Source organism: Siphateles boraxobius, unplaced genomic scaffold (genome assembly GCF_051911475.1).
Source record: "Siphateles boraxobius isolate OS27281-9 unplaced genomic scaffold, OSU_SipBor_1 41, whole genome shotgun sequence".
Classification (NCBI taxonomy): Eukaryota; Metazoa; Chordata; class Actinopteri; order Cypriniformes; family Leuciscidae; genus Siphateles; species Siphateles boraxobius.
Window position 1 is genome coordinate 35,198,772 of NW_027509042.1, and position 20,965 is coordinate 35,219,736.

Genomic DNA, 20,965 nt, shown 5'->3' on the forward strand with positions numbered 1-20,965 from the left:
AATTCTGTCCTTGTGTTGTTCTAAAGGCTTTTGTAGATATTTTTAATATTCTCTCATTGCTTGTCCATCCATTGAAATTCAACATGTCAAAATCAACATTATTTTCATTTTTGTGTTATCCATTTAAAGAAATAAACACATGAAATACAAAATAAGTGTTTTGTAGCTTTTAGTCATATTTGTATTTGCTACCTTTAAAATGTATTCCACCACAGATTACATAAAATGTTGTTCGTAACATACTCTATTAAATTACTAAGGAACAATCTAATTTCCTAATAACTTTTCAACACTAGGAGATTTTCTTGCACGTTTTGAATATACTGTATAACAATCTACCAGTGCTTTAAGAGAAAATAAAATATGATACTGAAAAAAGCCTTAACATTGTATTAAGAAATGTAACTTCTTTATTCATGAAGTGTCCGCTGTTCCCTGCAGACTGGAGCTGGAACAGGAACCATATCATTTCTATGTTAAGTTCCCAATAGAGATGCACTGATGTATCGGACAACTTTTGATCAATTTTAAAATATCGGCTATATGAAAAAAACAGATATAACAACCCAATCGTTTATTATTAACTGCATAAAGGCATGAATATGTGCTATATATTGTTTTTCTCTGGGTAAAATAATGTTGTTAATGCTGTCTTATTTGTTTTTTGTTATTTTTATCTTTTTGCCTCTCTTATAATGATGGCCTGTATCTGCCAATAGTTATTTGATCAAAACCATATCGGCCAAAAAAAAAAATACAAAAAATAAAAATCCTGTTAGTGCATCCCTAGTTTCCAGGTTATTAAATTAAGAAAAAATATTTTATTTTTAATAAAAATAACCCTATCTTGCATAACACATTTTTGACCAATCAAAATGCTCTCTTGAATAAGTACATAACTACCCGGAAGCTAGTTATTTTAGTTGATAAAAGTTTTAAATGTAGATATTTTTCTTACACGAACGCATCGCTTCACTTCATAAGGCCTTTATTAACACCCCAGAGCCATGTGGAGCACTTTTATCATGTACATGGATGCACTTTAAAAACAGAAACCGGTCATTCACGGCCATTATAAAGCTTGGAAGAGCCAGGGCATTTTTTAATATAACTCAGATTGTATTCGTCTGAAAGAAGAATGTTATAATCACCTAGGATGGTTTGAGGGTGAGTAAATCATGGGCTAATTTTCATTTTTGGATGAACTATCCCTTTAACTATAACCTATTGGCCCAAACTTCCCCTTTCAATAAGAAATACATTAACACATGACATAAAGCTGTGCTTCCTTGTCAAGCTATTTCTTTAAAAACAAGGACTGTGGCATTCCCTCAGACTTCCTCGTACGTGTGTGTGTGTGTGTGTTTGAGAGAGTGTGTCAGTGAAAAAGGCTTTATAGGACCATGATGGCACTGCGTGACAGTGCTGCTTCCTGCTCCAGGGACACACTCAATACGTTGTTGTCCAATTACTCTGACAGCTGCCACACACAAACACAGATGCAGGCTGAGCAGCGAACAGTGGACACTTCTTGATACTGTGCACAAACACTAGCCACTTCATCATTAAACAGTCCCCTGCCTGTCTTATGTGACAGCAGGAAACCTCATCCATAACATCAGTCCAAAATGACGAAATGCAAGTGTTAAAGTGGGCCGACCGTAACGCCAAAAATGACAGGTATTGTTAACTACTCGCAGATATAAAATGACAGCTTAAAAAAGACAGCAAACCTCAGGTATGACTATAAACTGCAACTTTAGAAGTTTAAGAGCTAACAAGCACAGCAGTCACCTTCCAAAACCACTGCCAGATCTTCACGGTCCACTCTCTCCCATTCCCAGTAGGGAAACCTTTCAACACACAGATAAAGCTGTCATATGTGTCAACACTGGGTCGATACAATTACAATGACTGCCTGACAGCCAGCATTTTCAAACAGCAAGGGATAAAAACTCCTCTTCGATAAACAAGCATGTCGTCTCCTAGATCTTTCCGTTCCTTGTGTGGTGTTGAAAGAGAAACCTGCCCTCACAGAGTGGAACACTTTTTTTTTCTTTTTTTTCTGACACCTGTCAAACTGTGGTCTGGGTAAACAGAGGACACTTACAATGCAGCGTTATATCCCTATTACTTACCCATGGTCCTAAGCTCATACAGCCAAATTGTCTGAAATCATAATCTGGTTATGCAACATGATTATGGATCCAAAGTCCACTTTTTTAAAGCATACACTTCTAACAATGCTTCTTTTTTCCAAGTAAAGAGTCAGTAATAAAGAACCAGAGCAATAAGTAGGGTTTTGATCAAGAAGCACATTTCAATTCATTCATGAATGCACACATGGCTGCTGTGTTCAAAAATAGCTGCCTGCCAGTCAGACAACACTTGAGGACTGACTGAGATCCCTAAAAGTAGCAGTACTAAACAGACTTAAAAAGTGAGTAAGGAATCAGGAGGTTTCTCAATCTGTGTAGTGTGTCTCGAGGCTACAGGAAGAGAGAGGTATTAGACGTGTGCTGTGTTTTCAGGGTATCCACATGTTGGTAGGTAAGAGATGCACGATCAATAAAAGATCGCAATCTCGATTCAAACACCAACGCGATCTCATTCCTAAATGACAATGATTCGGCCGTGTTTATCGAACCTTTGACAAAATCACAGTGAACATTCAAAGCAGAGAAAGCAGTCATTATGTAGGCTGTAGGTATTAAAAAAACAGCTTCACAAACAGGTCTATTCAACCATACAGTATTATTTCTGTTACACATATTTGAATGATCACATAAGTACTGTGATAAAAGTTTATTAATTTCGGATATAAACACTGATGTCTACGGTAGCGATCAAATTAGAGCAGATCCCCTTTTGAAAGTAACTTGGCACTTCAAATAAATATCTATCTATAAATTACAGGAACGTCTGTCTGTCTGCGTGTCTGTCTGCGTGTCGGTCTGTCTGTGTGTCGGTCTGTCTGCGTGTCTGTCTGTCTGCGTGTCGGTCTGTCTGCGTGTCGGTCTGTCTGCGTGTCGGTCTGTCTGCGTGTCGGTCTGTCTGCGTGTCGGTCTGTCTGCGTGTCTGTCTGTCTGTCTGTCTGTCTGTCAATTCCATTTATCTCGAACCGTTAGTCCGATGGGTTTCAAACTTGACAGGTGTCTCGCTACGGGCACGAGTAAGTGCAGTGGAGTCATTCAGGTTCCTGGGCACTATCATCCCTCAGGACCTGAAGTGGGACTATCACATTGACTCCACTGTGAAAAAGGCCCAGCAGAGACTGTACTTCCTTCGCCAGCTGAGGAAGTTCAACTTGCCACAGGAGCTGCTGATTCAGTTCTACTCAGCCGTCATTGAGTCTGTTTTATGCACTTCCATCACTGTCTGGTTTGGTTCAGCTACCAAATCAGACATCAGGAGACTACAACGGACAGCGGAGAGGATTATTGGTGCTCCTCTGCCATCCCTCCAGGACCTGAACTCTTCCAGAGTGAGGAAGAGAGCAGGTAAAATCATCACAGACTCCACTCACCCTGGACACCTCCAGTTTGAACTGTTACCGTCAAGACGGCGACTCAGATCACTGGCCACTAGAACATCGCGGCACAGGAACAGTTTCTTCCCACAGGCCATTTCCCTTCTTAACAGGTATCAACATATCTCCCAAGGCATATGCTTGTAAGTACAATACTCCCACTGTTTAGTGCAATATCTTAAAAATTCAGGTGATATCTATATTTATTTATATTTATTCATACTATTCAAAATACTGTAAATATGTTCATAATCTGTAAATGTTTATTCTGACAAAACCCAACTGTGACCATATATTTTTATAGTTTTTTCATTTTTATAATTTTATTTGTAGAATTTGTATTGCTATGTTTCTTGTTGTATCTGTATTTGTATATGTGCACTGGAAGCTTCAGTACCAAGGAAAATTCCTTGTGTGTGCAAGCACACTTGGCAATAAAGCTCTTCCTGATTTGCTTTCAATCATGCACAATTAAAAATGTCACTGAACTTTTGCTGTGTAATTGAAACAATAAGCACTCAAACACACCAAACCAACAATTACTAAAAACAAACATAAAAACTGATTTTGCACATACATACTGTCAAATCGATTAATCGCGATTATAAATATACAGTACACACACGTATAATATATAGTATATATAAATATAATATAGCCTATACACAGACACACATACATCTATCTATAAATTACAGAAAACTTCTGTCTGTGTGTCTGTTATTCAGATATCTAGGTAAAAGCAGCACACATTGAAGATGATTAGATGATGTTTAGAAGGTTGTGATTTAAAAATAAACATTCTGACATTAGAGGGTTGTGGTTTAAAAATATCTGAAAATTATATTTTATTCACGCCCATCATAGCCTATTCACAAACTGTTTGCTCAAGCGTAGTTTGAGTTCACAAGCCTGCTCCCTGAATCATTTGTGGATGTTAACTGAATCTGTAAGTCAGATACACGGTTTACTTCTGAATATTATATTTTATTCTATTATGCTTAACATTATCGCTACTGTGTAATAGTAGCCTATGCTATTCACCAACTAAACATAAAAGACGCTAACGCTAGTTACGTATGTAACTGTGGTTCTGTGAATTCCGGATGACCGCCAGAGTCGCTGTGGGTTATATCCAAATATCAAATACATGTCACCTAATATCACCATTATAGATTGTTTTGCAATCATGTAGTTACATTTTCCATATTTATTGTATAAACACACCAAACCAACAATTACCAAAAACACACACAAAAACTGATTTTGAACGGGCATATCTGTTATTCGCATATCTCTCGAACCGTTAGTCCGATGGATTTCAAACTTGACAGGTGTCTTGCTACGGGCACGAGTAAGTGAGTGCCAAGTTTGACGTTGTTTGGATTAGAAATGTAAATATATCGGTAAAAGAAGCACACATTGGCTTTGCGGCTCTAGCCCTGGCAACTCTGGCTCACACTGCACACTGGGTGGCCACTCCCCAAAATAAACATTCTGACATTAGAGGGTTGTGGTTTAAAAATATCTGAATATTATATTTTATTCACGGCCATCATTTGTAGTAGCCTATTCACAAAATGTTTGCTCAAGCGTATAGCGTTTTCTCGGAGTTAACCGTGTAGCTGCTCCAGCCAAGGTCTGAACCTCCCCTGAATCGTCACGCTTATTCATTTGTGGATGTGAACTGAATCTGTAAGTCAACTACACTGTTTAATTCTGAATATTATATTTTATTCTGGTGCACTACACGTTATCGTTTTCTCAGAGTTTAGGCTCCTGTGTAATAATAGCCTAGGCTATTCAGCAACTCAAACATACCAAACCAACAATTACTAAAAACACAAAAACAGATTTTGCACGGGCATTGCACTAGTTGTATCAATTACAGTGTTATGCCACAATGTTGGCATCATTCATTGGAACCAATTTTTAAAATAATTCATTCATGGGGTGGTGATGGCGCAGTGGATAAGACACATGCCTTTGGTGTGAGAGACCCGGGTTCGAATCCACTGTGAGACACCAATGTGTCCCTGAGCAAGACACTTAACCCCTAGTTGCTCGTTGCGGCGTGCGACCTGACGCTTTGGATAAAAGCGTCAGCTAAATGAATAAATGTAAATTCAAATTAATGAAAAATTTTAAATAGACTGCAAATGTTAACATTTTGACAGAACTAATACTACAGTAAATTACTTATTCTGTTTAGTTGTCTCTTGTCTGTTCAGAATGGTGGGAGAATGGTGATATCTATTTATAAAAAAATAAATAAAAAAATCATGAATCACAATTGATTCAGAATCATGCAGCTCTAACACTTTGCATAAATGTTGGCATTGTGGGTTGTGAGGGTGAAAGAAATTTGGGGGGGGGGGGGGGTGTACATTATTGGCAGTTGTGCTTAATTCTCACTGCAGTCAGTTTATTCTGTGTGTACGTGTGTGTGTGTGTGTGTGTGTGTGTGTGTGTGTGTGTGTGTGTGTGTGTGTGTGTGTGTGTGTGTGTGTGTGTGTGTGTGTGTGTGTGTGTGTGTGTGTGTGTGTGTGTGTGTGTGTGTGTGTGACCATAACTAGTGTCTCTGGATTATTATTTTTTTCAGCACTAAGGCGGTGAAGTTGAACCATGTGACTGTGCACTCTTGTAACCTAGTTGCTGGGAAAGCCTTGACCCTGAGGTGAAGAAGGGATGAAGAGAGGAAAACAGAGAGAGGGGCTAGTGAGGCCACATGGGCCAGCTGTGACACACAGGAAGTACGAAATGTGACCGTAAACTTATAGTTCAGCCAAGAATGAAAATTCTGCCATCATTTACTCATCTGTACATTTCGGCCAATCTGTATGACTTCCTGTTTTTCTATTAAACGTGAAAGGGGCTGTTCTGAAAAATGCTCAAGCTGCTCTTAATGAACGGGAATGAGGACTTAATTGCCTCAGGCCCCAGAAATCGAGAAAAGCTAGATAAAATACATAAAAAGTAGTCCATTTAAAACCATACAATACCTTTGTTCAAGAAATGGGCTATCTCTCAAAATCTCATTTGTGCACATGTGAAGATTTTCAGCAAATATTGACTTAATTTTGTATAGCTTTAAAATGCTTGGAATATAGTGCACACATCATAATATGGAGCAATTTTACATGTCTGTTCAAAAGTTTGCGGTCAGTTATACAAATTAAGTTTCTTATCATTACCAAGGCTGCATTTACTTGATCAAAAATGCAGTAAATCAGTAATATTGTGAAATATTTTAACCATTTAAAATTACTGTTTTATATTTTAAGATATACTGTATATATAAGTAACTGATTCCTGTGATGGCAAAGCTGAATTATAAGCATTCATTACTCCAGTCTTCAGTTTCATATGATAGAAATCGTTCTATGTTGATATGGTGCTCCAGGAACAAACATTTTTTGTGGAAAATATTTTTTTGTGGAAACTGAAAACATTTTCGGTATTATTTGATAAATAGACAGTTAAAAAGAACAATTTACCTGAAATATAAATATTTTGTAATATTCTAAATGTCTACTGTCACTAGTCAATTTAAAGCATCCTCGCCAAAAAAAGCTAAAATATTAAATTATAAAAAAATAAAATAAAAAAAGTACTGATCTCAAACTTTTGACCAGTATTGTTTTGTCATTTTTTGAGCTTGATATCCTCTGGTAGCTGTGTAGCTTGTGATGTATATAGAACATGAACATTTATCAAATTCTTCAACTTTTTTTGTCCCACGCAATAAAGAAATTCATGGAGAAAATTACGATGACAATTTTTATTTGTGGGTGAACTATCCCAAAGAGTTCAGCCAGTATATTTGGTTTAGCACTGCAGTTTTCCTTGTTAGCAGAAAGGAAAATTTGCCTAAGTCATGTAGAATGGAAAAGGATGATATCAAGAAGCTTTTCTCTGCTCTCCAATTTTCACTGAAAACACTATCATTTCAACTATAAAGTGCAGACTATTTGTACAAACACAACAGCTAGACAGAAGAAATTACTGCTGGCTAGATCCATATCTTTGACAAACATAAGCTGGAGTGCTCTGGTTTGCCCTGACACATTATTGCAGCTGAGGAGAAAGACAGATAAGGCTTATTATTGACTTTTAAGGACACAACAGCATATTTTTAAGAGACAAATGAGCTGAAAACTTCATATTCTTATTTCAAGCCTAATATTACAACACCCTCACAATCTCTGATGTTTCAGAGTGATCTAGTGTTCAAACCCAGTTTCAATTGAATTTCTTGACATGGTTTGATTCTCAGACGTCAAGCCCACAGACCGCCCACACACCGTTATTCACTAACCACCTGATCTGTATTGCACACTAAACTGGAAATGATTTAAAAAAAAAAAAAAAAAAAAGTCTAACTCTTATTGGCTGACATCTACAGGATTTCCGTGCGCCTAGTGTCCAGCAATCTTTGACGGTCCACCAGCGAAACCTTGTTTACCAGATCCAAGACTGCAGCCAATCAGTATTTCACTGGAGCAATTAAAAACTGGATTTGAAGTAAAAAAAAAAAAAAATCTTTGTCTAAGGTCAGTGACATCGCTAGGTTTATTGGGTCTCCTATACACTTTGTTGTGCTGTTCCGTCTTGAGCACTGTTGAGTCTGTGAGCCTTTCAATGTATAGACCTTTGGCTGTACGTGCAGAAAGAGCACATGCGCAGCATCTAGTTGACTGTTTTCAAGTGCTCAAGTCACTTGCACATGCACTGTTGTACTTTTTACAACTATTTCAAACAATAAAAACTTACCCCCAAAGCATGGACTGATATACACTGATATCATGTGTATGTCAATGTGACTTATTTCAATTTCAGGCAGTTACTTTTTAACATTTTAGTCAGTTTTCATGACTAAATTCCAAATATCATGGCATTTTAGCACTGCAGTAGTTGATATGGTACCAAGTGAAGTCGGTACTGAAATTGTAAAAATGTGACGCTTTGAGCGCTGTTGAGCAGAATTTTAAATGCCTCTCATTGGCCCTTGTACTCACGCGGTCATTGGATATGTCTGTGATTGGCTACAATGATCAGCGCTTCAAAAACATATTGTAAATAAACATCAATGCAGCTTCACAGAGCACTTACACAGATACAGATGCAGTGTTTCCCCTAGGTTTACAGCTTTTGGGGGGGGTTGGGGAAAAATGACAGACAAAAACACTTAAAGGAGTCATGGTGTTCACTTGTTTCTTTTAATGGCTGCAGTGAATATATTAACTGCATTTTATACATTATTAAACCACTGTTTGTGTTATAACATAAAAGCAAGAAGATACTGCAGCATGGTTTGGCATGACTGCGCGCAAAGTGTGCTCCCTTAATAATTCCTAAAAAGCTGTCATCAGTTCATCGCGATCTCACACATCTCTGTTATTATCAATGAAGCTGACTGCACGATGAATCTTTCATAATATATACACTTTGTTTGTTATAATTAGAGGATTTGCCAGCATACAGAATTCAGCACTGAACAAAAAGTCCGTTTTGAGCGGTGAGGGGAGTCTATCTTGAACGCTTCTGATTGGCCATTGCGTTCAAGAAATCAACACTTATGTCTGTGATTGGCTACATCGCTCAACGCTGCAAACAAGTTATAAAAAGAAACGATACTCGGTTACTAACGTAACCTCGGTTCTCTCTAGAGAGGGAACGAGTATTGCGTAAGTTTAGCTTACGCTACGGGAAAGATTCATCTTCTCGAGATACTGAAGCCAAAAAATTATCCTTAATTTTGTATTCCTTGTCAACGCAGTGCAGCAGCTAGCAGACCTAGAGCAGGCCATCTCGCGTGCTCATTAGCTGCCCTGCGGGCAACTGCTGCAGCCTACCAGTGAGCCCAGCATGACGTCACGCCCAATGAAGGGCGCCCGCGCCTTCATAGCGTCACAGCCCGCCAGAATGGGCGTGGCTTAGCGTATAACACTAGGGGCTGTAGGCTGACTTCCCTGGTTTTCGTCGACTGAAGCGAAGTCGCTCGTGTCGCAAGCACGGCCGGTTACGCAATACTCGTTCCCTCTCTAGAGAGAACCGAGGTTACGTTAGTAACCGAGTATCGTTCTCTTACGAGAGGTTCTCTCGTATTGCGTAAGTTTAGCTTACGCTACGGGAACACTTTGTCAACGCCGTGCGCGCCAAGCATCCACATGAGACCCCGAGCTTTCAGGGGAACCCCATAAGTGGAAAAAATAAGGTGGCCAGCCACGCGGCCCATCACTTGTACATAAGCACACATAGGGAATACAGAGCAGCGCGCCGGTCCGTATAGGCACATGGCACATACCCTACTTAGTGCAGCTCAACCAGGAGAGCTGAGTCATGTGAGAGTGATCTGAGCAGGAGATCTGGGCAGAATACACCTCTCCTTCAGACTGACAACAGTTTAGCCTGCAAGGCAGGAACTTCTAGGTTATAAAACCTGACAAAGGTAGACGGGGAGCTCCAGCCCGGCGCTACACATGTGTCATGGATAGAAATTCCACTGGACCATGCCCACGAAGAGGCCACGCCTCCCGTGGAATGAGCCCTGATGCCCAGAGGGCATTGCAGACCTTTTGACGCGTAAGCGGCCGCTATAGCGTCTACTATCCATCTGGACAGGCTCTGTTTCGAGGAGGCGAGACCCTTGGTGCGCCCACCAAACGAAGCAAAAAGCTGTTCCGAACGCCTGAAGGAGGCGGAGCGCGTAATGTAAAACCTCAGCGCTCTGACAGGGCAGAGGAGATTCACATCACCTTCCCTGTCAGATGCTGGGAGAGCTGACAACGAAATAACTTGCGCTGTGAATGGAGTGCCCATCACTTTAGGGACATAGCCATGTCTAGGTCTGAGGATGACTTTAGAGTCATTCGGTCCGAACTCAAGACACGACACGCTGACAGACAGCACATGCAGGTCCCCTACACGTTTTTACTGACGACAGTGCAGTCAGAAAGACGGTTTTCAGTGATAGATATTTCAACCCCACGGAGTCTAGTGGTTCAAATGGAAAAGCTTTCAGGGCCTCGAGGACCAATGAAAGATCCCACATGGGAACCGACGGGGGGCGCGGCAGATTCATCCTTCTAGCTCCTCTAAGGAAGCGGATGACCAACTCGTGTCTTCCCAATGACTGGCCGAGCGTCGATTCTGCGAACGCTGCCACGGCCGCCACGTATACATTGAGCGTGGATGGGGACCTTCCCTTATCCAACAGCTCTTGTAGGAAGGTGAGCAGATGCGCCACCCCGCATGTCCGCGGGTCCAGACCTCTGTCGGTGCACCATCCAGAGAACACCGACCATTTTAGACTCGTAGAGCCTTCTCGTGGAAGGGGCTCTAGACTGCGTGATCGTGTTCATTAGGCTTGGGCGGTATCCAAATTTTGATACCGTCAAACCTCCTCCCTATTTTACCGGGGTATACGGTATTACCGTGACTAATTAAAAATTATGACATAAGGCTCAGACAGCGTCACCAAACTGTTGGCTTGTGTCTACACCGTTCAGAAACTGAATACCAGATCGGGCATAAAAAACACACAAAAAAAATCAAGGCCAACCCGTGCACGTTGTGTCTGATCCCTGTTGACGGCATTAAATGTAATATGAGCCGTAGCCCTATTTAGACTCGACTATTTTTAATACGTGGGCCGTTATAATATGTTGGCGCCAAATAATTGTTTAACCCAGGTGCTGAGGGGGTGGTAGATATAAATACCATTTATAAATGAGCAAAAATGGGACAATTAATAATATTTAATTATTTTAATTATGACAATTGTATTCATTTTATTAATTCATTTAAATTAAATTAACAAGCAACAAGCAAGAAGTGCATTTGTAAATCCGGTGACATGCGATCATTGATTTTTATTAATACAACTTTTCTGTCAGTGCTGCAAAGATTAAGTTGACGATCGCCATCTCCTAGTGGACGCATCATGGATTACATAATCAGAAGGTATAGGCTAGCCTTTTTCTTTTCGTTTTGAATTGTTTCGTTTAAAGAAATTGACGATTGATATCTCCTTGGTGAACGCGCCTATAGAGAGAAATGCACATCATGGACTAATCAGAGAGTCGGCTGCCTATATTTCTTTTCCTTTTTAATTGTTTCGTTTAAAGAAATTGACGAATCGCCATCTCCATAGTGAACGATAGAGAGAAATTCACATCATGGATTAAATAATCAGAGAGTAGGCTAGCCTATTTCTTTTCGTTTTGAATAGTTTCGTTTAATTTGATGATCGCCATTTCCGTATAGAACACGCATATAGAGAAATGCACATCTTGGATTAAATAATCAGCGAGTGGCCTATTTCTTTTCGTTTTGAATTGTTTCGTTTAATGAAATTTCAAGCTTTATTTAGATATCTGTCATGTCTGTGAGACATACACTGAGTTTCGGTTAATTTATGATGAGATTTCAATGCAAGTGACCACGGCGCGCCAGCTCACGATCATGTCATGATTATGTTGTCTGCTATATTTGATTCTTATTTATTATTGGTTGATAATTTTTTTTAATTAAAATTAGGATACAATTTATACAAAACGAAATTCACTTTAAAGAAAGGCCTTTTACAAAATGAAACTTAATTAAGTGGTCAACGTCTGACTCCCGATGCATCCCATCTTACTCGTGCTGTTCAGTTTTCATTATCAACGTAAAAAAAAATAACATTATAATATTTTAACAAATATAAACGAATGTCCTTATTTAATGAACTCGGGGCAAAATGCATCCTCGCAGCACTGAGTGGGTGGTTGTTTCGGAGATGCGACATTAGGTTAGAGGTGTTTCCATCTCTCGCGGTCACCTTTTTTATTGCAACATTTACAAATTGTCTAGTCAGTATTTACCACCTCTCCCTTCTCCCTCTCTCTCTCCTCGTCACTGTCACTTGATGACAACTACATAAGCATTTTTAGGCATTGAATGAATTATATTTATTTATTATATATAAGTGCCGGTAATGACGGTATTGAAACTGATACCGTTGCTATTTTAAGACCCCGCGGTATACGATATTACCGAAATACCGCCCAACCCTAGTGTTCATCACTCCTTCTGGCAGGGCAACGAGTACCCGTTGATCAACCATGCATGCAGAGACCAGCGCTCTGGATGGGGATGCCAGATCGTGCCGCGAGCCTGAGAGAGGAGATCTGCCCTCGCCGGATTCGGCCACGGAGCTGTATGTGACAGCCGTGCTAGTTCCGGGAACCAAATCTGATTCTCCCAACGCGGGGCTATGAGGAGCACCGAGTGGCGCGTTTCCCTGATTCTCTTGATCACCTGTGGCAACAGAGAGACCGGAGGGAAAGCATATAGCGGGAGGCTGGGCCAAACCTTGGCCAGCGCGTCCTCGTCCTTCGAAAAGACCATCGGGCATTGAGCGTTGTCTTTTGACGCAAATAGGTAGACTTCCGCTCTGCCGAATAGGCGCCACAGTTTCTGGAGTGTTTGGGGGTGCAGGGACCATTCCCCTGGGGGAACATTGTCCCTGGACAGTTTGTCTGGGCCGTCGTTCAAATGGCTAGGCACATGCGCCGCCCTCAGCGAGCGCAGGTGCATCTGAGACCAAATAAGGAGGCGTTCCGTCAGATTGCAGAGATTTCTGGATCTGACACCGCCCTGACGGTTTACATAGGATACCACAGACATGTTGTACCAAGAACATGCTGGTCCTGTATGAACGGGAGGAAGCACTTCAGCGCGTTCTCGACCGCTATCATTTCCAGACAGTTTATGTGAAAACCCTTCTCCTGGTCTGACCACTGGCCAAAGGCCGGTCTGCCCTCGAACAGTGCGCCCCAACCCGAGTTGGACATGTCTGTCGAGATGACTTTACGATAAGAGATGGTTCCCATCATTACTCGCTGCTGGTACCAGTCGGCCACTAACCAGTGCTGCAGAGCTGCTATGCAGGCACTCTGTCACTCTGATTTTCTGGCCGCCAGACACCCGGTGGGACACGCGAGCATTCAACCAGCGTTGGAGCGGGCGCATGCGCAGTAGGCCCAGCTGGAGCACCGGTGCAGCTGATGCCATACAGCCCAACATCCTTTGAAATGTTTTCAAAGGGAGAAAGCTGCCCTTCTGGAAAGATGCGGCTAGGTGGCGAACACGGCGCGCGCGCTGTGTCGATAAACGAGCCGTCATGGTCACCGAGTCCAGTGCTATTCCTAAAAAGGAAATTGACTGGCTGGGCAGTAATGAGCTCTTGGTCCAGTTGACCGTGAGACCCAAGCTTTCCAGATGACTGAGAAGCACTGTTCTGTGAGATAGCAGTTCTGTGTCTGACTGTGCCAATATCAGCCAATCGTCCAGATAGTTCATTATTCGCAGCCCCTGACTTCTCAGGGGGGCGAGTGCCGCGTCCATGCACTTTGTTAATGTACGGGGTGCCAGGGACAGGCCGAACGGCAGGACGGTGTAATGATATACCTGACCGTCGAAGGCGAATCTCAAAAATTGCCTGGACGGGGTACTATCTGAATCTGAAAATAGGCATCCTTCAGATCTAGAGAAATAAACCAGTCCCTCGGGCGAACGTGCGCGAGGATTTTCCTGGTCATAAGCATTTTGAACGGTCTTTTCGCAAGCACTTAGTTCAAATGTCTAGGATAGGTCTGAAGGCTCCGTCCTTCTTGGGTACGAGAAAATATCGGCTGTAAAATCCTGACATCGCTCAGAGAAGGCGGTACCTTTTCTATAGCCCCTTTGCACAGCAGCTTTGCTATTTCTGCGTAAAGTAGGTGTGCTACTTCCGCATTCACTATCGTCGCGGTCCGGGCTTGAAAGCGCGGGGGACGGCGAATGAATTGAAGTGTATAGCCCTGCTTTATTGTGCTCAACACCCATTCTGAAATCCCTGGGATAGTTTCCCACGCAGCTATGTGAGCCGCTAGGGGGCGAATGGCCTCCGGGTTCAGACCGCCGCCATTTGCGGGCTTGTGAAACTGAACCGGAGCCGAAAACGCGGTGTGCGCGCTCTCGGTTCTGGGCAATGGCTGCTCGCTGAAAAGCCGAAACCGGCTGATTTATGTGAGATGTCCCAATCATAAGGGATGGGGAACAGTCTTTTGTCATTTTTTGACGCGCTCCGGGCGGAAAAGCTTCCTGTAAGCGTGAGCGCGGGCACGAGACTTACAAGTGTATTTGATGCCCCGATCATAATGGATGGGGAGCGTTTTATTAATGCCCTGCGTTTTGTGATAACACTTAAACGCGCGGACGGAGCCCGGGGGGAGGTTGGTGTTAGCAAGCGTGAACGCACTCTGGCAGGCACGAGACTTACATTCATAACCTGCTTTCTTTTGTGAAACTGACCCGGAGCCGAAAGCGCAGCGCGGCGCGGCGCGCTTCTCTCAGATCCAGCGATGCGAAGAGCTCGCTGAAGAGACGAAAATCAGGGAAGTCAGCCTACAGCCCCAAGTGTTATACGCTAAGCCACGCCCATTCTGGCGGGCTGTGACGTTATGAAGGCGCGGGCGCCCTTCATTGGGCGTGACGTCACGCCGGGCTCACTGGTAGGCTGCAGCAGTTGCCCGCAGGGCAGCCAATGAGCACGCGAGATGGCCTGCTCTAGGTCTGCTAGCTGCTGCACTGCGTTGACAAGGAATACAAAATTAAGGATAATTTTTTGGCTTCAGTATCTCGAGAAGATGAATCTTTCCCGTAGCTTAAGCTAAACTTACGCAATACGAGAGAACCTCTCGTAAGAGAACTCTGGCCTGTAAATCGTTTCTATTTTGTTTTAATTGTTCTTGTTGCTTCTGCAACAGATGAATAAAAATGTATACGTTTTTATGTTTTATTCATAGATATCTCTAGTTTGCGGGAGTCCCGCGAATCGTTTTATTCTCCCGCAATGCGCACACACAGAGTGAGTGCATTACAACATTGCAACAAGTGTTTGTGTGTGAGTGTGCGCGTGTGCGCACTCATTAGGATAATTGTAAACGCGCAAACATAGACAGAAGACATGCCATAGTGGAAATAAGATAAATAACATATTACTTAAGGGCTATTTCGTTTTTTTTAAAATAAAATAACACATTGTAATCTGGCGCTTTAAAGAAAATCAAATCAAATTGAATTGACCTTCAAGGGGGAAGGGGTGAGCCGTTAGGAGGGCAGGGCGCCCCCCTTATATAATGGTAGGGGAAACACTGAGATGGGAGAGGGAGAGATACAGTCAAAGCCGTCTAAGGAAAGCCTGGCCACTGTGCCCTATTAAGCCCTATTGTACTATTGTACCGAATTTTGGTTGTAGTTCCACCAGAGTTCAAGTGGGGGCCGATCGTCCGAGTGCAAAATGAATTGGAGTCTATGGGGCTAGACGGCTAAATTTGTCTCTCACCCGATTGCGTTGAGAAATCTCAGATTTGAATGTAGATTTTGCAAGTTCAACATGGGTTATAGGTCCAAAGTTGAATGAACAAGATTTCTTACAGGTTGAGTTGTGGTTGCCCATAACACGCTAGCATTCTGCTAATGGACTTGAGTGGTCAGTGAAGGACTGATTACGTCTAGAGATACCGCTTGATGGCATCCGAAGTATTTTCGGCGTGGTCTTTTAAAAAAACAAAACAAAAACTCTTCTACCACGTGTATTTACCTGTGTCAGCGGTGTTGTCGATGCCTTGAGAGAAAAGAAAGTGCAGATCGCGAAAGCACCAAAGTGACTGAAGGATTGCCGCAAAGCAGTTCTCTGGGCGTACGATGTGTATGACGACTTTTTAAAGCAAATAAGTGACTCTAAAAAATCTAACACCCAGTAATCTGTAATTTCTTTGCATCTCCTTTCGAAAACAACATTCAAATTACTAGACAAAAAATTATATCCTGAGAAAAGTGGATTTTTAGGGGTATAGCTCCATAGACCTCCATTCATTCTGCACTCGTCCTGTGAGCGCCCTCATATGGAGCCAGAGTGGAACTGCAACCAGTTAAGAACCCGGAAGTTTACTGCCAGTGAAACTTCTCCCCATATTAGACATTTTCTGATACAGTGCTTTCAAACCAAGCGGCAACCTCCCTGTCTCTCTCTTGAAACCAACACGGAAGTGAATTAAACTGCAATTCATCGCCTGGCCGCTTGAGGCTGGCAGCAAAAGTGAGTCAAATCTGTATCTCCCCCATGTCAAAATGCCCAACTTTACAGCAGAAAAAAATATGTTTACAGCCTGGTGTCCTAATTGTTTTGGTCTATACAGCTAATTTTGCCCTTCATGACAACTGTGAGGGGGGTGAATTTTTTAGAACTCATCCGTTTAAATTACTGTATATTAAGCCTTAAAATGCTCCATAATCAAGGGCGTGGCCACTTGAGTGACAGGTGGATTGCCGCTGCTGTTAATAGCCGTTTGTCTGCTCTCTGTTAGCCATCATGTCACCTCAGCTGATTCGAGCTGCTGAACTTGTCATCTGCCGTGTTTGTACTTTTTTCGGGATTATTTCATTCAGTTTATTACACGCCGCCCTTATACCTTCACCCACGCCATGGATTCCGTCGTTGTCGAGTGTCGAGAAAACAACCAGCGCTGTTCTTCAGTTGTTTTCCTCTGTGAACATGCACTCATGGATGTCTGACAATATCGTTGCTTTTTGAGGTTCAGATTTAAAAAACATCTAAGATCTAACGTTAGAGGCCACAATCATTCTGCTGTACCGTTGATCTTACGGAGCAGATAGACTATAATATGCTTATTTAACTTTTTAGTGTTCAATAAAAAGTACCGTCAGATGAAATCCTGCAGGTGTCAGTGCTTTCTCTTCGTCCCTTAAATGAGCGCGGATTTCTAGTGCATTACTTGAACTTCTTAGGTAATATCTATCAGAATTGAAAATGGACTGAATAAAGCTCTCTACGAACTTGACGTGCAATGCCGCGCTGACTGACATGTATGCGCATGAATCACTGTCACACTCACACACATGCTCAGAGCAAATAATGTAAGTTACTGCATGAGAATAATAACATCACGATACACATAGGCTCACGGTTAGTTATGTATTTTAACTAATAGTATTTCAAAGGGCAAAAACATGAACTTTAACTATTCGCTTTAGGTCTACTACTTCATGTCAGCTGTCACTTTGGCGCGAGGCCAGTAGCACATTAGCTCCTTAGCCTGAGCTGAGCAAACTCGATCACGTCGAGCTAGGCGGGCGTAGTTTCAGCATCCAGGCACCTCAACTCCACCCGCCTTTTTGCCCATTTTCGTTTATCCGGAAGTGACGCACTGTGACGCGCTTCCAAGATGGCGACGAGCGACTCCGCCCACTTTAGGCTTCAAAAACGCTCTTCAGAAACCTACGGGTGACGTCATGGACACTACGTCAATATTTTTTTACAGTCTATGTTTCAAACGCTCCCGCTCCCTTTATTTAAAACACTTTCTAACACTTCCGTGTGCTCTCAAATGCTCACGTGCTTTGATCATTGTAGCCAATCACATTCATATCCGATGAGCGCGCAAAAACGATGGCCAATCAGAGGTGTTTACGATTACGCTCAACAGGGTCACAATTTTAAAATTTCAGTACTGACTTTTTGACAACTCTACACTGCAAACTTCTGCTGCTGTGTGAAAATAGCCTTTGACATTTAAAGTCCTGACACATTTTAGTCGAGAAATCACTGGTCATTCACAGTATCTCAGTCTGTCTCACCCTGCCTTTGCCTTCCCATCTCTTTCTCACTGTCTCGTCTCTCTCTACCACTGTCCCCTTTCCAAATTCCCACGGTTTTAATGCACGAGGGATGTAAAATCTGCTTCCCCAGTTAAATACTTGACTGCGTCCCAATCTGGTAGTTCAAACCGCAGATCCCTTAAGGTCCAGCTGCAGTGTCTTGGCGCCAGTGTCGTTCACATCCTGATCTATCACACAGGTGCACACAACACAGCCTTGCAGCACTAACAGGAAACTAAAAAGCTGAAAAATTTGACTGACACGACAGTACCATCTAGAACGCTTAGAGGAGCGAGAAAGAGAGCACTTTAAATCTTTCACAATCTCTCAGCAACTGCACCAGAGGAAAAATAACTTATGAGGAACTCAGACCACACTGTACTTGCCATTCAGATTACAAACAGCTGTTTGTCTGTTGCCTCTAATGCTTCATTACGTTTATAGTTGTATATGGGATATTTAAAACACCCATACACAGAAAAGTTTCCAAAATGCATCTCACTTTCTAAATTGCAGTTTATCCAAAATTGAACAATGCAAAGCAGTTGCTCATTTTTACATATACTAATAGTTAAGTATTTTTTGAATGTCTATTTATCTTTACATTTTATTAATAAACAATGTCAGATTATTTTAATCACTGGCAAAAAAAAAAAAAAAAATCACTCCAGGTATTGCCTTTAAAATCCCGCTTTGCTCCTCACTTTTGAGGTAGGATGAAATCCATGAGACTCAGGATCATATCCGATCAGACGTTTGTTTCATAAATGAGGCCCCTGCTTATCTCAGTGAAATCAGAGTTGTGGATTTCTGCATAGTTTGCTTGTGTTCAAGTTTGTTTGTGTTCTTTTCCAATTAGGAATAGAGATTTCTGATTTTCCATGTTGAATAGAAAGCAGCATATCTCCGCTTATATTGATGTGTATAAATAAATCGTTCCACAGTGCATTCTAAGAAAACTATAACCAAAACACAGGAATGTGAAAGGATAAATGTACATTTATAGCGAGAGACTAAAAACCTCCCAGACATGGAAATGTGCTATAATATAATAATTTACAATAATACATGCAACTTTAGTGAAGAAAGAGATCTTCCCTTTTATAATATAGGGACAACAAAAAGTAAACTATTTGGGGACTATAAAATAAGCACTCCACGAACAATCCTGTCCTGATATATGAGGAGTTGAAAAACAGGTTTGTCAATCACTATAAAAATGTAAGCCTGCGCTCATTTTTCAGGTGGCACATTTATAATATACTTTGTAGTTGATCTGCTTGATTTGCTTCCAGCAAAACAGTAATTGTGATGTTATTTTTTGTTAATCACAAAAGAGAGCACTGGCAACGTATTACTGAAAGAATGGAAATATGAAAACCTTTAAAATGGAAGACACTCCCACCCATACTCCACGAAGTACTAACAGCTACAACATCCTTTACTTGCTTTGGTGAGAAGCGAACATTCTCTTAAATGTGTCAACATGTTTACTGTTGTTTCCCAAATTTTCACGGGCAAAATTCAGTCATTTCAATAGGAATCCGCACGGTTGGGAATTTCATGGATCCAGGATACTTTGCATCCTGATAAAGTTCCCTTGACTTTTGGAATTTAAAAAAAAAGCCCCACATCATCAAATTCCCTTCACCATACTTAGAGATTGGCATGGTGTTATTTCAGTTAGGCTAACTGGTATGATTTGCATTGAAAGATGATCTTATTGAAAGTGCCCCATGCCAATCTCTAGGTATGGTGAAGGGAATGTGTTAAAATGTGTAAATGTGAATGTGTTAAAAAAATAATATTTTAATTCCATAGGCCAAGGGAACTTTATCAGGATGCATAGTATCCTGGATCCATGAAATAACTGGCCTTTAAAAATAAAAATCTGCCTGCCTCTGGGAATTTAACATAGGGGTGTCCTGACTAATGGAACCTGTATTTTAAGGAAGAACATTTATTTATTTATGATACATTATTCATTTACAAAGAAAATTGGTGTCCTTAAAGGTTGGATTGTTCCTATTTTTTTAAATCTATCTATAAATTACAGGAACGTCTGTCTGTCTGTTTGTGTGTCTGTATGTCTGCTAATCGCATATCTCTCGAACCGTTAGTCCGATGGATCAAACTTGACAGGTGTCTTGCTACGGGCAGAGTTTGACGTTGTTTGGATTAGAAATGTAAATATATATTGTTAAATATATAGTTAAAAGCAGCACACACTGAAGTTGTGGTTAAAAAATAAACATTCTGACATTAGAGAGTTTAAAAATTGTGGTTTCATGTCGATCGTTATTTTTGCAGAAAATTGATTGATGGAAAGAACTTAACAATTATAGTGACACGTTTGCTAACGAAATAAACCGATTAAAAGCCATCTGTGTGGTGTGGCTTTTGTGTTCATGGTTAAGTAAGTGCTATTCTAATTTGCATTCCCGCTGAAAAACAAGTGTTCTAACGTGCAAATCTTGCCTATAAATAGTGTTGTGCGCCTTCTTATCAAATTCAAATGATCAACTTCTCCTCTAATTTGCTTTGGAACTTATGTGGTCGGAACCAAAGTTTACAGGACTGCATTCTCTGGAATCCTCTCAAACGGAGCACTTCCACATTCCGATTGGTTGCCGCCATTTGCCGCCGAACCGGTAGCTCATTGGTATGGCTCATACGGTAGCCCATTACCATGAAGTTGACCTGATTGCAACTCTCCTCGCCCCTCTC

General features: G+C 41.5%; 1 protein-coding gene across 1 annotated transcript in view; it reads right to left on the bottom strand.

The window, feature by feature from the left end:
* Positions 1-20,965, bottom strand: part of nck2b (NCK adaptor protein 2b) — a 49,867-nt gene that overhangs the window by 15,015 nt on the left and 13,887 nt on the right. The window lies entirely within an intron of this gene.